The following is an 18828-nucleotide window of genomic DNA, read 5'->3' as shown; positions in this document are numbered from 1 at the left end:
AACTGTTCGCGCAGATGGTTGTTGTCTTGCAAACGTCCCCATCTGTTGACTCAGGGATCGAGACGTGGCTGCTCGATCCGTTACAGCCATGCGGATAAGATGCCTGTCATCTCGACTGCTAGTGATACGAGGCCGTTGGGATCCAGTACGGCGTTCCGTATTACCCTCCTGAACCTACCGATTGCATATTCTGCTAACTGTTATTTGATCTCGAACAACGCGAGCAGTAGTGTCGCTATATGATAAACCGCAATCGCGATAGGCTACAATCCGACCTCTATCAAAGTCGGAAACGTGATGGTACGCATTTCTCCTCCTTACACGAGGCATCACAACAACGTTTCACCAGGCAACGCCGTTCAACAGCTGTTTGTGTATGAGAAATCGGTTGGAAACTTTCCTGATGTCAGCACGTTGTAGGTGTCGCCACCGGCGCCAACCTTGTGTGAATGCTCTGAAAAGCTAATCATTTGAATCTCACAGCATCTTCTTCCTGTCGGTTACATTTCGCGTCTGTAGCACGTCATCTTCGTGGTGTAGCAATTTTAATGGCCAGTAGTGTAGTTCAGGGAAAATGGCATGTGGGTCCTGATATACTGAGGTAATAAATTTCTCACGATAAGGTGAGAAAATCATTCTTCCTCGTAATAATCACGCTTGAAAATCAATTACGAGCAAAGTTTTAACGTGACATGAATATTCAACCAAATACATTCCTCAAAAGACCTATATTCATCAAAACTTCAGAGAAACTGCAAACTTCAGTTCTTCGGCAGTATCATACATCCTAAGAAAGCTAAACTCCGTCCGAACAGGCCTCGGAGGCCCAACGGAACCGATCACCGTAGTGTCATCCTTTGCCGATAGGCGTCACTGGATGCAGATATGGATGTGGTCAGCACACCGCTCTCCCGGCTGTTGTAAGTTTTAGTGTCTGAAGCCGCTACTTTTCAGTCAAGTAGCTCCTCAATTGACCCCACAAGGGCTGAATGCACCCCTCTTGCCAAAAGCACTCGGCTGTCCAGACGGTCACCCATCCAAGTGCTAGCCAAGCCCGACAGTGGTTAATGCGGCGATCTGACGGCAACCGGTGCTAACACTGCGGCAAGGCCATTGGTCCTAACACACTGCATCCCCGGAATTAGGAGGACAGATTCAAGCATGTTAATCTCAATCGGTACTTCGAGCTGGTACTTGAACTCGGACCTACGAGCACAACTTTCATACTGTCAAATCTATACCGTTTTACAGATAATTGTTTTGATTGATCCCCAATAAAATTTATTGCTTACTGCATTTAGCACGAATACCGTGCGATACTCAGATGTTCTTAAACTTGATTGGTACAGAATCCGGAACTTTGGAGAAGGCGAAACATGCTACTCCAGTAGTCTAGTCTACACTGCATCTGCACGGAATAATAAATTCCGGGCCCTGTGTAATGGAATTATCCGGTTGAATCTAGTATTACGTTGACAGTACTTAAACAATTCGTAATGTTCCACGGTTCTAAAGATCAAGAGCAACACAGAGGCAGTTGTGCCAAACATTTCAGGAGAGAGATATTAACGTATGATACCGACATGACTAGGTTACGGATAGAAGTGTTCAACCGACTCAAAACTATGCGGTATATAGCCGGCAGTGCGTCATCCACTTTTGCGTTGGCGTATGTAGTAATCAGCGGACATATCGACCTAAAAATGAGTTTTTCGTGGTAAATACCTCACTAGTAAGATTTTCAAAAGAAACAGATTTGAAAGGTGAAAATCTCGAGACTCCATTCCCACAGGATAATGCAGACTCTAGTGTTTCCAGAGTATCCTGAAGAGCCAGAAACATTTCAAGGGAAAATTGTCTAAGCGCACATCCAAAAGTCTGAAGTAATTTTGGAGAAGCTGATTTTGTTCGTTATCAAGGGTTACCATAGGTGAAAATTTGTTCTTGTAGCTTTCTGATTCGTTGTCTGCTATACAGATCATAAACTAAGAATAACTGAAATAGATTATTTTTTTATCGATATACGGCACTAGAAGGCCTTCCAAACAATGCAGAACGACCTTGGCCGTGATTGAGGAGGGCCCGACGGATAATTACTTTTCGTCTTCATTGTTTAGAGCTGCGCTTGTTAGATATGTTAATGATACGATGAACAAGTGAAACATGCACTGTGCTGTGGGTCAAGGTGCCCATACGCAGATTATGTAACTGTTATTTTATTTGAGTATAATTACTGTCTTTAGAAGTAAGTGTAAGAGTTATATTGGCAATAATTAATTAATTGTGGTACAGATTGTAACAGAATTGTAATACAGCAACATCGTAAATTCACAGTTATGGCAATGAGAAATGCGTTCACTGAATGACCTGCTTTCTAACTAGGGTGATTTGTGTTAACGACTTCCATCGCAACAGCGTTGCTCGTTTATTACACTTTCTCCTCAAGGGTCTTCATTGCTCGTAAATAATGGTGTTCTGAGCTGTAAAGGATCTAGTCTCTACCATCGACGTGTAACAAATACCGATTGATAACTTGTAGTCGGAACAAGTACTCATTTCCCCTAGAACATAACACAGTCTGCATTTGGCGTTGCACACTACTATTCATGCTCAGCACTTTCCCTCACTTACGTAGCAACGACAAAGAACTATGGGAATAACGGTCGTTTTCAGTGGTATTATCAACAGCTGGAATGAGTATTCCGTTGCTCTATGGAACGCATTTGACTATAAACGATAAAAAAAAAAAGCATTACATACGAGGACACGAAGACGGGTTGAATTAACAACGACGGAAATTGCATGGTTAGAGGAAAAAATAGTGATATTGCAGCATTAATCCCCATTCTATCTCTAACAAATTATAAAATAATCTGTAGCCGAAAGAGAACACTAAAGTAAATGTACTTGCAGGAAATCCCCTCTCAAGTTACATAAGGCCAAATATGGTAAGTACCTACTTGACAGAATTCAAAAAAGCTAAATCTAGTCAAGAAACATCTTAATCAAGTTTTAACTGCATCACGAGAGGCTATTATCAACTGAAGATAACTGAGATAGTGTGACCCATTTGAAAAAAGATGTTCCAGTAGTATAGCTCTGCTATGCTTCTAAGCAGATAGCAAAATTATATTTTTCTGTATTTCTCTACAAGTAATTTTCTACTTAGACACACAAAGACTCCTCCGTGGCAGCACAACACAGCGTCCATTCCCACGCGTCCATTTCCACTCTATATCGCTGGTGACCCACTGTGGCACAGACGGAACATCACGTTATTTCAAATTGCATTGTGAACGATTAAAGCATCATCTATGGAACTCAGGATCATCTCCGGGGTATTCCGTGCATCCACAGTTGGAATGAGATCAGATGGCCTCGGAAAGCATCAAGTACACACAGGTGTAATTGATTTACCGGAAAATAAACGGGTAAGATAAGCTCTGAGAGGACTAGTGGATCTAAATGTTCTGCCGGAGAAGACAAGTGCGGGTGATCTACCAGAGAACACACGAGTGCAGCTGATCATACATACGTGTGATAGTCATATTCCAGAAGGTTCTGAAGTATTCACCTATTCCCACATGAGGTTACGATATTAAGAAAATCTTCGTCTGAGGATTCTGATACCATCACACAGACCACCATGAAGCACATGGGAATAATCATTGGATCATTTATGTACTCATTCGCTTCATCTATCCTTCTAGGTTGCTGGACATTTTTTGTAGCCTCCGAGACTGAGGTTGTGTTTTCTGTTGTTCTGCCATGCTGTTACTAAAACAGGGATTTGACTACATATTACCGGTTGCTACTGAACTGGATTGATGACTCCACGTTCCACTGACTCGCGAACGGGTTAGCGATTTCCAACATGAGCACATATAATCTCTGTAAATCTTTTCTAACTGCGAAACTGATATACTAAAAATGCAATATTAATTAAGGAGGTATGTAATGATTATAGTTGTTTCGGCGCCTGTCTCTATATATCACTGAAACCTGTATTCTACAGAACAGCGTTTCTTAAACCGTGTTCCGCTGAACCCTGGGGTTCCGTGGAGATCACTTAAGGGTTCGGCGAAACTTGTGTGTCTTTTTCTAATAATGTTCGAGGAAGTAATTTAAAAAAAACTGTAAAAATTAAGGCCCCTTCGAAATTAAAATAAACAAAATAAAAACTAAGCGTTGTTTCCACAAACTAATTTACGTAGTCGGTATGCTACCAAAGAACAGCGAGACCGCTACGGTCGCAGATTCGAATCCTGCCTCGGGCAGTGCTCAGAGCCATTTGCCTCGGGCAGTGCTCAGAGCCATTTGAACCATTTATGCTGCCAAAACGATTGCTTATAAGGCTTCGTTTATCACAGACCAGACGCAATCTTGCAGAGGGCAAACTCAACAACGGAAGAAAGATTGCACAAGGTATTACTGCAGCCACAGTCATCAGAGCACACGTGTCCACACTCCACAGCAGGATTTCAAAGTCCCTGCATCAAAAGTGTACTACTAACAGATCACGTCATGGGTAACAATTATGATTCTTTGACGCCACCAAACGACGTTAAGTTTCTTTTTCTATTGGTGATGCCCCTGAAAAGCGACAGCGTGTAGGCACTACCTAGCATACATATTTTTTGTGTGTTGCCTGTAATCTAGTCGTGCTCCGTATCAAGGAGCTAAATTAATGTTCCTGATTCGCTTCTAAAATAGCTCTCCCCACTTAGAGCCACACATTCTTGTCGTTTTGTTGTTAAAAATCCCTCTATAACATTAATGGGAAAGGTATTATGTAGCATACCAGGTTAGCAGATCCTGCTAGTTTTGTAAAATTCCGTCGTACCATGGCCTGGGAAATACCAAAATGTATCGCGAAGTGTCAGCGAACATTTTATCTCTAACAAAAATTGTTACCCAAGACATATTTCTGTCACCACTTGACGTTTGATGCAAAGGCTTGGAAACACCACGTGTGATGAAGCTCGCAAATTCCCCCAAGAAAGAGAAAAAAAATTACCACTTACAGAAAATTATATGAAGGGGAATGTTTGTTTCAATGAGTTTTTGTTAAAATATTAATTCCAGTGTTAACAATACTATCAATCTAAGAAAAAATTTAGGTTTTTGTTATTAATGCTGTCCGAAGAAGTGGACATTGGTCACGATGTTACATCTGCACTACATTTATGAAGTTTATTCGAAATTTCGGAATCTTTGTGACATTAGCTGCGGTAGGTGTGAAGGTATTACCTGTTGGCGGTGCATGAAAATCTGTGCCGGACGAGAACTCGAACCCATACTTCGCCTTCGTCACGAGCGCTCGCCGTAACTACTTCAGGTATTCGAGCACGCATCGAGGACCGACCTAAATTCCCTTATTCATACTGTCTGCGACGTCATCGCACGCAATTTTACTTGGATTCCCGTCACAGGGTTCCCAAGAGACAAACGTATTCGACGTTTTTATTATGACCGTTATTTTGCCGATTTACGCTTGTAATACGTACTTTTAACAATGTCTGAAGTTACTGACAATGATGACGATCTTGTCACCGTACTAACTTTATGAAATTTATTCTCTATCGTGAAATCTTTATAACGTTTAATACGTTTGCCTCCTTGAAACCCTGTGGCGGGAATCGAAGTAAAGTTGCAAGACACGGGTCGTTACAATATGAAGTATAGAAGTTTGGGTCAGTCCTCAAAGTGTGCTCGGTTAGCCGATGTTCACCGGCACGGTAGCTCAGCGCGTTCGGTCAGAGGGTTAGTTGAACTGGAACGGGTGTCCTGGGACGCCCACCCCGAACATACACAACGAACAATAACGAACAAAAATGAGATCACCCAAAAAAAGGTCGTTAGGAACCGCTCGGAACAAGCAGGAAATCTGGGTTCGGCTGCTGGTCCGGTACCAATTTTCTTGTGTCACTAACATGTAAGATCTTCATAACTAACGCAGCTAATGTCAGAATATTCCGAAATTATCAATAAATTTCAAAAATATAAATTTTATCTGGCCTCATACTGGAGCTGCCTTCCATTTTTTATCTTAAATTTTTTTCGATAGTTGCAGCACGTGAAGCTGCTATAAAAAAGACACCGTTAAACGTTCTACAACTGAACCTGATTCTTCTACTTCGGAATCAGCAAATAATCAACCTAGGTCTGTTACTTACGACGTGTGCTGACATTTGTACGTCTGAACAGTTACGGGATATAACATGCCACGCTCCAGTCCATAAAATTCCAAGCTTGTTTTTCTTGATGATACCATCCTCCTTAGTAGTTCCGCCACTAATATCCTAAAGAGGGATTAATTTACCTCCTATATATCTTACCGAGCCGCGCGGGATTAGTCAAGCGGTATAAGGCGCTGCAGTCATGGACTGTGCGGCTGGTCCCGGCAGAGGTTCGAGTCCTCCCTCGGGCATGGGTGTATGTTTTTGTCCTTAGGATAATTTAGGTTAAGTAGTGCGTAAGCTTAGGGACTGATGACCTTAGGAGTTACGTCCCATAAGATGTCCACACATTTGAACATTTGAACATATCTTACCGAAGAGGATGCCATCATTATGAAGCCAGTTTGCAGAGCTACATGCCCTAAGGAACAATAAAGGCTTTAGTTTTCCCCTGATTTCAGCCGCTCGCGGTACCAACAAGGCAAGACCATACTGCCTAAAGGCCATTGCCACTCCTCTGGAACCACAAGTTTGTCTGGCCGCTCCACAGATGCCCCTTCGTTGTAGCTGCAGCACGCACGCCTCCTTTCCTTGGCAAGCGTCATGGTGCATGGGGGATATTTGAAAATATATATCAAATATTGAAAATATTTACCAATACCCGCTAGCATAAAAGAAATAACTGCATCCATGAGAGTCTTTTTGTTTGCGATTCCAGGCCACAACCAGCAAATTACATATATTTTTGCAGCATACTAAAATTTAAGCATGTGTACTGCCCAATCTTAAGAAGTGAAGTTTATATACACTGAAGGATGTGGAAAGTTCTTATTATACTGCAGCTGAATGTTTAACGTAAATGCGTTAATATACCGGTACATACAGGGTGTTTCAAAAATGACCGATATATTTGAAACGGCAATAAAAACTAAACGAGCAGCGATAGAAATACACCGTTTGTTGCAATATGCTTGAGACAACAGTACATTTTCAGGCAGACAAACTTTCGAAATTACAGTAGTTACAATTTTCAACAACAGATGGCGCTGCGGTCTGGGAAACTCTATAGTACGATATTTTCCACATATCCACCATGCGTAGCAATAATATGGCGTAGTCTCTGAATGAAATTACCCGAAACCCTTGACAACGTGTCTGGCGGAATGGCTTCACATGCAGATGAGATGTACTGCTTCAGCTGTTCAATTGTTTCTGGATTCTGGTGGTACACCTGGTCTTTCAAGTGTCCCCACAGAAAGAAGTCACAGGGGTTCATGCCTGGCGAATAGGGAGACCAATCCACGCCGCCTCCTGTATGTTTCGGATAGCCCAAAGCAATCACACGATCATCGAAATATTCATTCAGGAAATTAAAGACGTTGGCCGTGCGATGTGGCCGGGCACCATCTTGCATAAACCACGAGGTGTTCGCAGTGTCGTCTAAGGCAGTTTGTACCGCCACAAATTCACGAAGAATGTCCAGATAGCGTTATGCAGTAATCGTTTCGGATCTGAAAAATGGGCCAATGATTCCTTTGGAAGAAATGGCGGCCCAGACCAGTACTTTTTGAGGATGCAGGGACGATGGGACTGCAACATGGGGCTTTTCGGTTCCCCATATGCGCCAGTTCTGTTTATTGACGAAGCCGTCCAGGTAAAAATAAGCTTCGTCAGTAAACCAAATGCTGCCCACATGCATATCGCCGTCATCAATCCTGTGCACTATATCGTTAGCGAATGTCTCTCGTGCAGCAATGGTAGCGGCGCTGAGGGGTTGCCGCGTTTGAATTTTGTATGGACAGAGGTGTAAACTCTGGCGCATGAGACGATACGTGGACGTTGGCGTCATTTGGACCGCAGCTGCAACACGGCGAACGGAAACCCGAGGCCGCTGTTGGATCACCTGCTGCACTAGCTGCGCTTTGCCCTCTGTGGTTGCCGTACGCGGTCGCCCTACCTTTCCAGCACGTTCATCCGTCACGTTCCCAGTCCGTTGAAATTTTTCAAACAGATCCTTTATTGTATCGCTTTTCGGTCCTTTGGTTACATTAAACCTCCGTTGAAAACTTCGTCTTGTTGCAACAACACTGTGTTCTAGGCGGTGGAATTCCAACACCAGAAAAATCCTCTGTTCTAAGGAATAAACCATGTTGTCTACAGCACACGTGCACGTTGTGAACAGCACACGCTTACAGCAGAAAGACGACGTACAGAATGGCGCACCCACAGACTGCGTTGTCTTCTATATCGTTCACATCGCTTGCAGCGCCATCTGTTGTTGAAAATTGTAACTACTGTCATTTCGAAAGTTTGTCCGCCTGAAAATGTACTGTTGTCCCAAGCAAACTGCGACAAACGGTGTATTTCTATCGCTGCTCGTTTAGTTTTTATTGCCGTTTCAAATATACCGGTCATTTTTTAAACACCCTGTATATGCTGATCAGCCGGAAGATTATGACCACCTACCAAAAGCGGGTACGTCCACCCTTGGCGCCCTCCCGTCGACATGGTGAAGAAGCTATCGGGGTTAATCAGGCCATGCCACGCCCTTCCACTGCATCAACATCCAGAGCCGATGGTCACTTTCTCATTTCAGTCGCAGTTGCCGACGTCGTGCGTTAACTTTGGCACATGCATGGGTCGCCAGCTGCGGGGCCCATCGTTAGGTGTGTGTGTGTATGTGTTACTTGTACTCTATCCAGCATTAAATACTGATGTTAGTTCGCCGCCTGCCCTGTTTTACCAGTCTTCTCAGCCAGGTGGTCGCCCAGCGCCACGACGTCTGGGCGTGACTTCACCTGGGTTTCGCTCCGTGTTGGAGACACCACAGCACTCCTCGCCCTCCCGACAAGTCGTGCAGTTTCCTAAGTGCTCGTGCCGAGCCTCCGGGCCATCACAATCTGCCCTCGGTCAAATTCAGACAGATCGCGCGACTGCCCCATTCTACACCCGGATAACACACTCACTGATACTACATGCACCGTGCGTGTGTCAGACTAGCAGTCATTCCTCACCAGGTGACGCAGCTATCGCCTGAACGGCTTTATATCGATAGTAGGTCGGCTGTCACAGTATTATGCCTGATCAAAATGGTACAAATGGCTCTCAGCACTATAGGACTTAACATCTGAGGTCATCAGTCCCCTAGAACTTAGAACTACTTAAGCCTAACTAACCTAAGGACACCACACACATCCATGCCCGAGGCAGGATTCGAACCTGCGACCGTAGTGATCGCGCGGTTCCACATTTAAGCGCCTAGAACCGCTCGGCCTCACCGACCGGCTATGGCTGATCAGTGTTATGATATACTATGTCTGTCCTTTCTTCATTCGGAGCTTGCTATGAGCGATAGTGTATTTCAGGTGCCCTCTTTTTATCAGTTACGAACTTCCTTATCCCTTAATTTTTACGTTACATTATGTTTGCGCTCCTTACTATTTTCTTTCTTTGTCCGCTAATATATCGATATAAATATTTCCAGAGAATGTCGTCCCTACGTCTGGTGCACATTTGAAACCTAAATAGAGTGTCGAACCGTTTTGGTCTTAAGCTTCCGATCAAGCCATCTTATTTTACGTATGTACTATTTGTCATTGCGCATCTGGGACAAAGGTATTAACCTTCACGCGACGTTACCTTTGTCTCCATAAAGCCCATTTCTAAATAGCTTTTGTTGTACTTACGCTTCTCGGTTATTCCACTTCCACAGGATATTGCAACCAATGGAGTACTGGCAGCGTTTTCACATAATAAATCCGTCTGTGGAGCTTCTTGTGATGGTTCTTCCTTTGGTCGTCCTCCCTCCTCATTCATTTCAACTGGAAACTTCCCTGGTTGTGAAGGCGATGGAGAAACTGCACCCTTCTTCAATGATCCTGACTTCAGCCACCGATCCATGTTAGAAGTAATAAACTGGTCAAAAATCGACTTATGAAATAGGTAGTGCACTGACAAAGCAAGTTTAACATTTAATTATGCCTGGGGCCGCATACATGCCAGTGACAGCTGTGATTGGTGGACAAAGTTCGCTCCGCGCATGCGTAAAAGGTTTCAGCGCATCTAGCGCCGTGAACCGGCGCACAAACGACCCCCGTATTGCGGCGAAACAGTCGATCAGAGAAGCCGCATTCTCCGGCACTAAACTGTGTATGCGTTCTCGCTTAGGAACCGCAAAGGCTGCTTGGGAATACGACCTGAAGTAAAAGTACTCGTGTTTTTCACATGAAAAAAATAGTGATGAATTTGATTTTCACATTTTTATTCAATAATTTTACTCATTATTTTACTCGATTTGGTGAAAGGTGGCCGCGGACCCCCTAGAAAGAGCCGGCGGATCCCTAAGAGGTCTGCGGATCACACGTTGGGAAGCCCTGCCTTAGGGTAAGTCGCGCAATATGCAATATGTACAAGACCAAGACCGAAGTGCTCGGATTAAAAAGGGCGCAAGACAGGGGTGTAGTCTTCCACCACTACTTTGAAATCCGTGCATCGAAGAAGCAATGACTCAATAAAAGTTCAAGAGTGGAATTAAAATTCAAGATGAAAAGTTATCAATGATAAGATTCGCTGACGACATTGCTTTCCTCGCTGAAAGTGAAGACGAACTATTGGATCTGTTGAATGAAATGAAAGTCGAATCAGTACAAAATACGGAATGATCAAATTGAAGAAAGCAACTGAAATGAGAAGAGCGAAACCTAACATCAAGATTGGATGCAGATGATGCTAAGGAAATCTGCTACGTAGGCAGGTAATGAACCCATGACGGACGGAGCAATGAGGACGTAAAAAGCACTGGCAAAAAAGTCATCCTGGATAAGAGAAGTCTACTAGTATTAAAAATAGGCCTCAATTTGAGGAATAAATTTCTTAGAATATACATTTGGAGCACAGCACTGTATGGTAGTGTAACATGGACTGTGGGAAAACCGGAAGGGAAGAAAATCGAAGCATTTGACACGTAGTGTTATAGAAGAATGTTGAAAATTTGGTAAACTGATGAGGTAATGAATGAACGATAGTTCAGGTATACATGCCGACGTCGCAAGCTGAAGATGAACAGATAGAGAAAGTGTATGAGGATATTGAAAGGGTAATGCAGTATGTAAAGGGGGACGAAAATCTAATAGTCATGGGCGACTGGGATGCAGTTGTAGGGGAAGGAGTAGAAGAAAAGGATACAGGAGAATATGGGCTTGGGACAAGGAATGAAAGAGGAGAGAAAGACTAATTGAGTTCTGTAACAAGTTTCAGCTAGTAATAGCGAATACCCTGTTCAAGAATCACAAGAGGAGGAGGTATACTTGGAAAAGGCCGGGAGATACGGGAAGATTTCAATTAGGTTACGTCAAGGTCAGACAGAGATTCCGAAATCAGATACTGGATTGTAAGGAGTACCCAGGAACAGATATAGACTCAGATCACAATATAGTAGTGATGAAGAGTAGGCTGAAGTTCAAGACATTAGTCAGGAAGAATCAATACGCAAAGAAGTGGGATACGGAAGTACTAAGGAATGACGAGATACGTTTGAAGTTCTCTAAAGCTATAGATACAGCAATAAGGAATAGCGCTGTAGGCAGTACAGTTGAAGAGGAATGGACATCTCTATAAAGGGCCATCACAGAAGTTGGGAAGGAAAGCATAGGTACAAAGAAGGTAGCTGCGAAGAAACCATGGGTAAAAGAAGAAATACTTCAGTTGATTGATGAAAGGAGGAAGTACAAACATGTTCCGGGAAAATCAGGAATACAGAAATAAAAGTCGCTGAGGAATGAAATAAATAGGAAGTGCAGGGAAGCTAAGACGAAATGGCTGCAGGAAAAATGTGAAGACATCGAAAAAGATATGATTGTCGGAAGGACAGACTCAGCATACAGGAAAGTCAAAACAACCTTTGGTGACATTAAAAGCAACGGTGGTAACATTAAGAGTGCAACGGGAATTCCACTGTTAAATGCGGAGGAGAGAGCAGATAGGTGGAAAGAATACATTGAAAGCCTCTATGAGGGTGAAGATTTGTCTGATGTGATAGAAGAAGAAACAGGAGTCGATTTAGAAGAGACAGGGGATCCAGTATTAGAATCGGAATTTAAAAAAGCTTTGGAGGACTTACGGTCAAATAAGGCAGAAGGGATATATAACATTCCATAAGAATTTCTAAAATCATAGGAGGAAGTGGCAACAAAATGACTATTCACGTTGGTGTGTAGAATATATGAGTCTGGCGATATACCATCTGACTTTCGGAAAAGCATCCACACAATTCCGAAGACGGCAAGAGCTGACATGTGCGAGAATTATTGCACAATCAGCTTAACAGCTCATGCATCGAAGCTGCTTACAAGAATAATATACAGAAGAATGGAAAAGAAAATTGAGAATGCACTAGGTGACGATCAGTTTGGCTTTAGGAAAAGTAAAGGGACGAGAGAGGCAATTCTGACGTTACGGCTAATAATGGAAGCAAGGCTAAAGAAAAATCAAGACACTTTCATAGGATTTGTCGACCTGGAAAAAGCGTTCGACAATAGGAAATGGTGCAAGCTGTTCGAGATTCTGAAAAAAGTAGGGGTAAGCTATAGGGAGAGACGGGTCATATACAATATGTACAACAACCAAGAGGGAATAATAAGAGTGGACGATCAAGAACGAAGTGCTCGTATTAAGAAAGGTGTAAGACAAGGCTGTAGCCTTCCGCCCTTACTCTTCAATCTGTACATCGAGGAAGCAATGATGGAAATAAAAGAAAGGTTCAGGAGTGGAATTAAAATACACGGTGAAAGGAGATCAATGATACGATTAGCTGATGTCATTGCTATCCTGAGTGAAAGTGAAGAAGAATTAAATGATCTGCTGAACGGAATGAACAGTCTAATGAGTACACAGTATGGTTTGAGAGTAAATCGGAGAAAGACGAAGGTAATGAGAAGTAGTTGAAATGAGAACAGCGTGAAACTTAACATCAGGATTGATGGTCACGAAGTCAATGAAGTTAAGGAATTCTGCTACCTAGGCAGTAAAATAACCAATGACGGACGGAGCAATGAGGACATCAAAAGCAGACTCGCTATGGTAAAAATGGCATTTCTGGCCAAGAGAAGTCTACTAATATCAAATACCGGCCTTAATTTGAGGAAGAAATTTCTGAGGATGTACGTCTGGAGTACAGCATTGTATGAGAGTGAAACACGGACTGTGGGAAAACCGGAACAGAAGAGAATCGAAGCATTTGAGATGCGGTGCTATAGACGAATGTTGAAAATTAGGTGGACTGATAAGGCAAGGAATGAGGAGGTTCTACGCAGAATCGGAGAGGAAAGGAATATGTGGAAAACACTGATAAGGAGAAGGGACAGGATGATAGGACATCTGCTAAGACATGAGGGAATGACTTCCATGGTACTAGACGGAGCTGTAGAGGGCAAAAACTGTAGAGGAAGACAGAGATTGGAATACGTCAAGCAAATAATTGAGGACGTAGGTTGCAAGTGCTGCTCTGTGATGAAGAGGTTAGCACAGGAAAGGAATTCGTGGCGGGCCGCACCAAACCAGTCAGTAGACTGATGACAGAAAAAAAAAAAAAAATGAATGAGGAGGTTACCCGCAAATTCGGTGAGGAAAAGAATGTATGGAATATACTGACAGGAAGAAGGTATAGGATCGTGGGACAGTACGAGTAAAAAGAAAATGGTATAATCCGACATGTATGGAATATACTGACAGGAAGAAGGTATAGGATCGTGGGACAGCAGTTAAGACATCAAGGAATAATTCCCACTCTACTTGAGGGAGCTGTATTTTTGAGGGTAAAACATGTAGAGGAAGACAGAGACTGGGATGCATCCTGCAAATAATTGAGGACGTAGATTGCATGTGCCACTCAGAGAGGAAGAAGTTGGCACAAGAGAGAAATGCTTGGCAGGCCGTATCAAACCAGTCAAAGGACTGACGACACAGAGAAAAAAAGAACGGGTTCTTGGCGGTGTGATGCTCGCATAGCGTTCACGTCAATGATTCGACCTCTTTCAAATTCCGAAAGAAGGCGATAAGCTGCACGTGAACGTGATCTGGATCTATTGTGCAGTGATCTCTATATGAAAAGTTCCAGTAACTTCATACTTACCCACCAGCCATCGTACACTTACATTATTTTCCATTTGTATGACTGCCGTTTTACTGTAAATTTTGGAGAGATTTTTTAAACCAGCTACCTCCAAGACAACAGAGGAGTTGAAGAAGCGTGCATCACTACTGAAACTGCCAAAGGAGCATTCTCCAAAGAGTGTGAGTTCGTAAAATCAAGATTTGGTTAAGCAATTTTCCGTGAGAGAAAAGAAAAAGTATACAGACCTACAGATGAGCAACCGAGATCAAATACAGTGACACCGAACAGCAGTCAACAGCCCCTTGGATTTGTAAAGCAAATGAAGCCTCTAAGTCAATTCATGCAAAAGAAATGGCCATTTATCTCACACATTTTAATACCCGCAAACTCACTCATCAAAGCCTACCTTGACCTAGAATCATAAAATTTGGGAGACAGCAAGCTTTCACAGTAAAAGTAAAGGAAAATCCAAAAACCTTAATTTGTAATTATATCACACGAAAAAGTATGTTTTGTTATTTATTATCCGACTTCAAACCTAAAATTAAAGCCTTCTCAACTATCACGGCACCAATATCTTGCCAGTATCAAAAACGTCGAAATTCTTGATTCCCAGAATGAGTCAATTGTTTATCTACATAATTACGTTTATGCGGATCAAAAGCCATCGACTCTGTTTAAGAACAAGAACTCTGGTTCGTGGGACATAAGTACAGGGGTTACCTGGAAATTTAAGAATATAATTAAAGAAGTGAAAGTACTGATAGTGGATATCCTGGTAATGACAGAAACGAAAAAGCAAGGATCTGGACAAGAAGTACCTGGAGACTATATATTGTTTTGGAGTGGAGTGGAAGACGCTTCGAACAAAATCACGAGTAGCAGTTATCATAAAAAGAAAGTGTAAACAAGGAATAATTAGTTGTAAGAAATTAAATGAATGGATAATCAGCATAACAATAGAAATTCGTGTCACAAAACTGTAATTAAATAGAATTATAACCCTAACGAAGATGCGCCTGACGAGAATAAAAGTGATTTCTTCAGCGATTACAAGAAGTATTTGACGAATGTCCAGATGGAAATGAATTGTTAATAATGAGAAACTTTAATGCACATTTTGGAAAACGATGAAATGATGACGTAGGACCGTGGGTAGGGAATGTAGAAAGCGATAAAGATTGGAGTTTAACTTCTGAAAGGTTCAGAAGTGTACAGTTATGAATGGCCAATTCCAGCACAAGGAAATACATAAGTACACCCAGGCTAAACCCTGAAGCAACCTAAAACTAGCGGGTAATTAAGTAGCAAGATTTGAAGGTAAAGAGAGGAACAACGTGTGGCTCCGTTCATTTTACAGTTCCTTCAAAAATTGCTTTTCCAATTAAGACCAAACAAAACAGAGGGAGGAAGAGGCGAATGCTAGAAGCAGAGCTACAGAGGATCGAAAATACATGATGCATCTGCTACAAGAAGAAAATTTGAGAAGTTTGTATTAGCAGAGATGAAATCTAAGTGTAGATCCAGTGGAGGAGGACTGGACTGCTAACGAGCCATACGGTTTTCTGAAAAAGTCAGCTGAGGAAGCAGTAGAGAAGGCTTTAGAAGGGAAAGGGATAGAAGAGTAAAAATTGAATGGGTGCCAAGGAGTTGTTGGAGGTGGTTAAGGAAAAATAGAAACTACGTCACATATGGTTAACCTCTGAGAAGTTTAAGGAAGAGTAATCGCAAAGAGTGTGTCGGGAAATACAGCAATACATTGGATACGGGAGATCGGAAGAGGCATGGAGGATGAGAAGGAAGTCGTAAATATCTAATGATCCTGAATCCACAATACAATTTATATCTGTTGGACAGTGGAAAAAGCAATTTGAAGAAATGATTGTAGAAAAAAGAAGAGACCACGTGATAGAAATTCACAACAAAAGCAGTATAATAGGTAATGCAGAGTCCGTACTGGAGGAAGAAGAAAAATAGATGTTGAAAGAGGCGAGAAATGGAAAGGCAAGTGGAACGGAAAGAGTTGTGACGGAACTGTACAAATTTGGCCCCCCTAAATGTGAGACTTATACATGGATTGTTCAGTAAAATAGTGGAAGGAGCGGAAATATCGAGAGAGTGGCGTGAATCATACTTACCTGCTATGTACGAAAAGAGGAAATATGAAACACACAAATAATTATAGAGGAATTAGTATTATGGCATCTATCAGCAGAATTTCTAGCACTGTACTGAAAAATAACTGGGGAATGAGACTGAGGGAAGAATGAGAGAGGAGCAGGAAGATTTTGCAGAGTTGGGTGGTCTCAGATCAATCACATTTTTAGCCTTAGAAAAGTAAATGAGAAGGCGTTTTCTGAGGGTTAGTAAGTACGCCTAATATTTGTGAATTTAGAAAGAGTGTATGATTCTCTACCTATCAATGCACCATGGGAAGCGTTGGAGTATATAGAAGAACAACAAATGTCCTTTATTCGAAGAATATACCACCAGTCGTACGCATTATTTAAAGTGTGGAGGAAGTTGGGCGAGACATTCCAGACATCGAAAGGCCTTAGACAGGGCTGCAGCACATCTCCGACCCTGTTTAAAATATATACGCAGATATATGCAGTCATGCGGAAGTATAGGAATTCCTTTCCAGCATGGTACTATCTATTCATTATCGATTGCCGGTGTCAAAGTTCTAATAGGACAAAGTTGTGATGATGTCATACTTATGATACAGAACTTAATGGAAACTTTCGAACGAGGCAGGCTTAGAATAAATATGAACAAAACATAATATTTAGTAGTGAGAAGAGATGGAAGGGATATAGTACTGCCGCTAGCAACTATTAGAGCTGTAAAGCATTTTAAATACTTAAGATCGACTATCCATTCCTGGGGAAGCCGTGAAGCGGATGTGGAACGCACCATCGAGCAGGCAAGAGGAGCAATTAAAATGCTAAATGCTCTGTGCAGACGGACAGTACCAAAAGAATCAAAGAAGAGAATTCTGCAAACAGTAATTGAAAGTATAGTAACACGTGATGCAGAAGGATTGATCCTGGGGAGCGACAGAGAAGCAGAGTATAGGCAGTAGAGATGAATGGAAGGAGGAGAGCAGCCAGGATATCCAGGACAGAGCCGAGAAGAAATGAGGAAATTTGGGAGATAAAAGATACAGAACCACCAGTAGTTCAAAGAAGTGATAATAGCACTCCGTCTTCAGGCCACAAGTAGCCTACCGGGACCATCCGACTGCCGTGTCATCCTCAGCTGAGGATGCGACTCTCCCAGTCGTTATGGTGGTTTTCTTTGACCGGAGCCACTACTGTTCGGTCGAGTAGCTCCTCAAGTGGCATCACGAGCCTGAGTGCACCTCGAAAAATAGCAACAGCACATGGCGGCCCGGATTGTCCGCCATCCAAGTGCCGGCCACACCCGACAGCACTTAACTTCGGTGATCTGACGGGAACCGGTGTATCCCCTGCGGCAAGGCCGTTGCTCAAAGAAGTGAGAACAGAGGCCTTCAATGGTACGGCGAACAGAGCAAGGACGGCTTCCAACAGGAATCCTGAAATGGTCTCCGCCAGGAAGGAGGAAGCGCGGACGGCCGAAATTGGTGGGTGAGCGGGAGTAAATATAATTGTGAGGAAGAGAGATCTGAAAGAGGAAGACTGCCATGATCATGAAAGCTGCCCAACCGCTGAAGAGTGGTGAAGCCCTTAAAAATAAGTAAGGTTTGTACAGAACCCTCAGACGGCGACTCCTACCCGCACTTGGCCAATTTTATTCGAACTCTTCCGCGTCGCTGCTTTCAACGTAATGTCATCTAGTAGCTAACATCGGTATAATTAGTCGATAAGAAAATATTTCGACTACTCTAAAAGTAAGCTTTCTGTCCGTCTGCCACTCACGGCTGACAGCTTGAGTACGATTATAGCCATCGTAAATGTAGAACCCCAGTCTTCAGACGGAACTAAATTATGAAAACAGCATTTGCCAAGAGCTGCCATTAGAGGCGTTACAGATTTTATGCGAACAATTACGGCCGGAGACTGGACTGGAATAGCCTTCGGAGGCTCTCGCCGCTGAACCAGTGCGTAAATTCTTATATTTACGATGTTACAAATTGGTCACGGCGCGACCGACCGATGCGACCAATCGTATACGCGGGAGCTGGGTGCGCGCGCGCAACAGTAGCCGTCGCTGCACGACCGCGGGCGACGCCGGACTGCGATGCGTCGCGACGCCTAGCGACATCCGGGCGAGGCGAGACGGCGGCGGCGTAGCAGCCCGCAGGTGTGGCCCCGGGATAGCGCGTCTACTAATTACAGCCGTGATGGACTATAAAGCCGGCGGCGAGATGGCTGCGCGCGTATAATTGTGCGTCGTAAGGCGGCGGAGTGCGTAATATCGGGAGTACGCTTTACTGCCTCCCACGAGGCGCGCCAGCGCTGCAAACGCGCTATCCTTCTATCATTACCCGGCGCACTTTCCGCGCAAATTTGCTTTTATTGCCGCGCCCCTTTGCTTGTTCCCTTTGGGACGGCT

Source organism: Schistocerca cancellata, chromosome 3 (genome assembly GCF_023864275.1).
Source record: "Schistocerca cancellata isolate TAMUIC-IGC-003103 chromosome 3, iqSchCanc2.1, whole genome shotgun sequence".
Classification (NCBI taxonomy): Eukaryota; Metazoa; Arthropoda; class Insecta; order Orthoptera; family Acrididae; genus Schistocerca; species Schistocerca cancellata.
The sequence above is the reverse complement of the archived record's forward strand: the minus strand, read 5'-3'. Positions refer to the sequence as shown.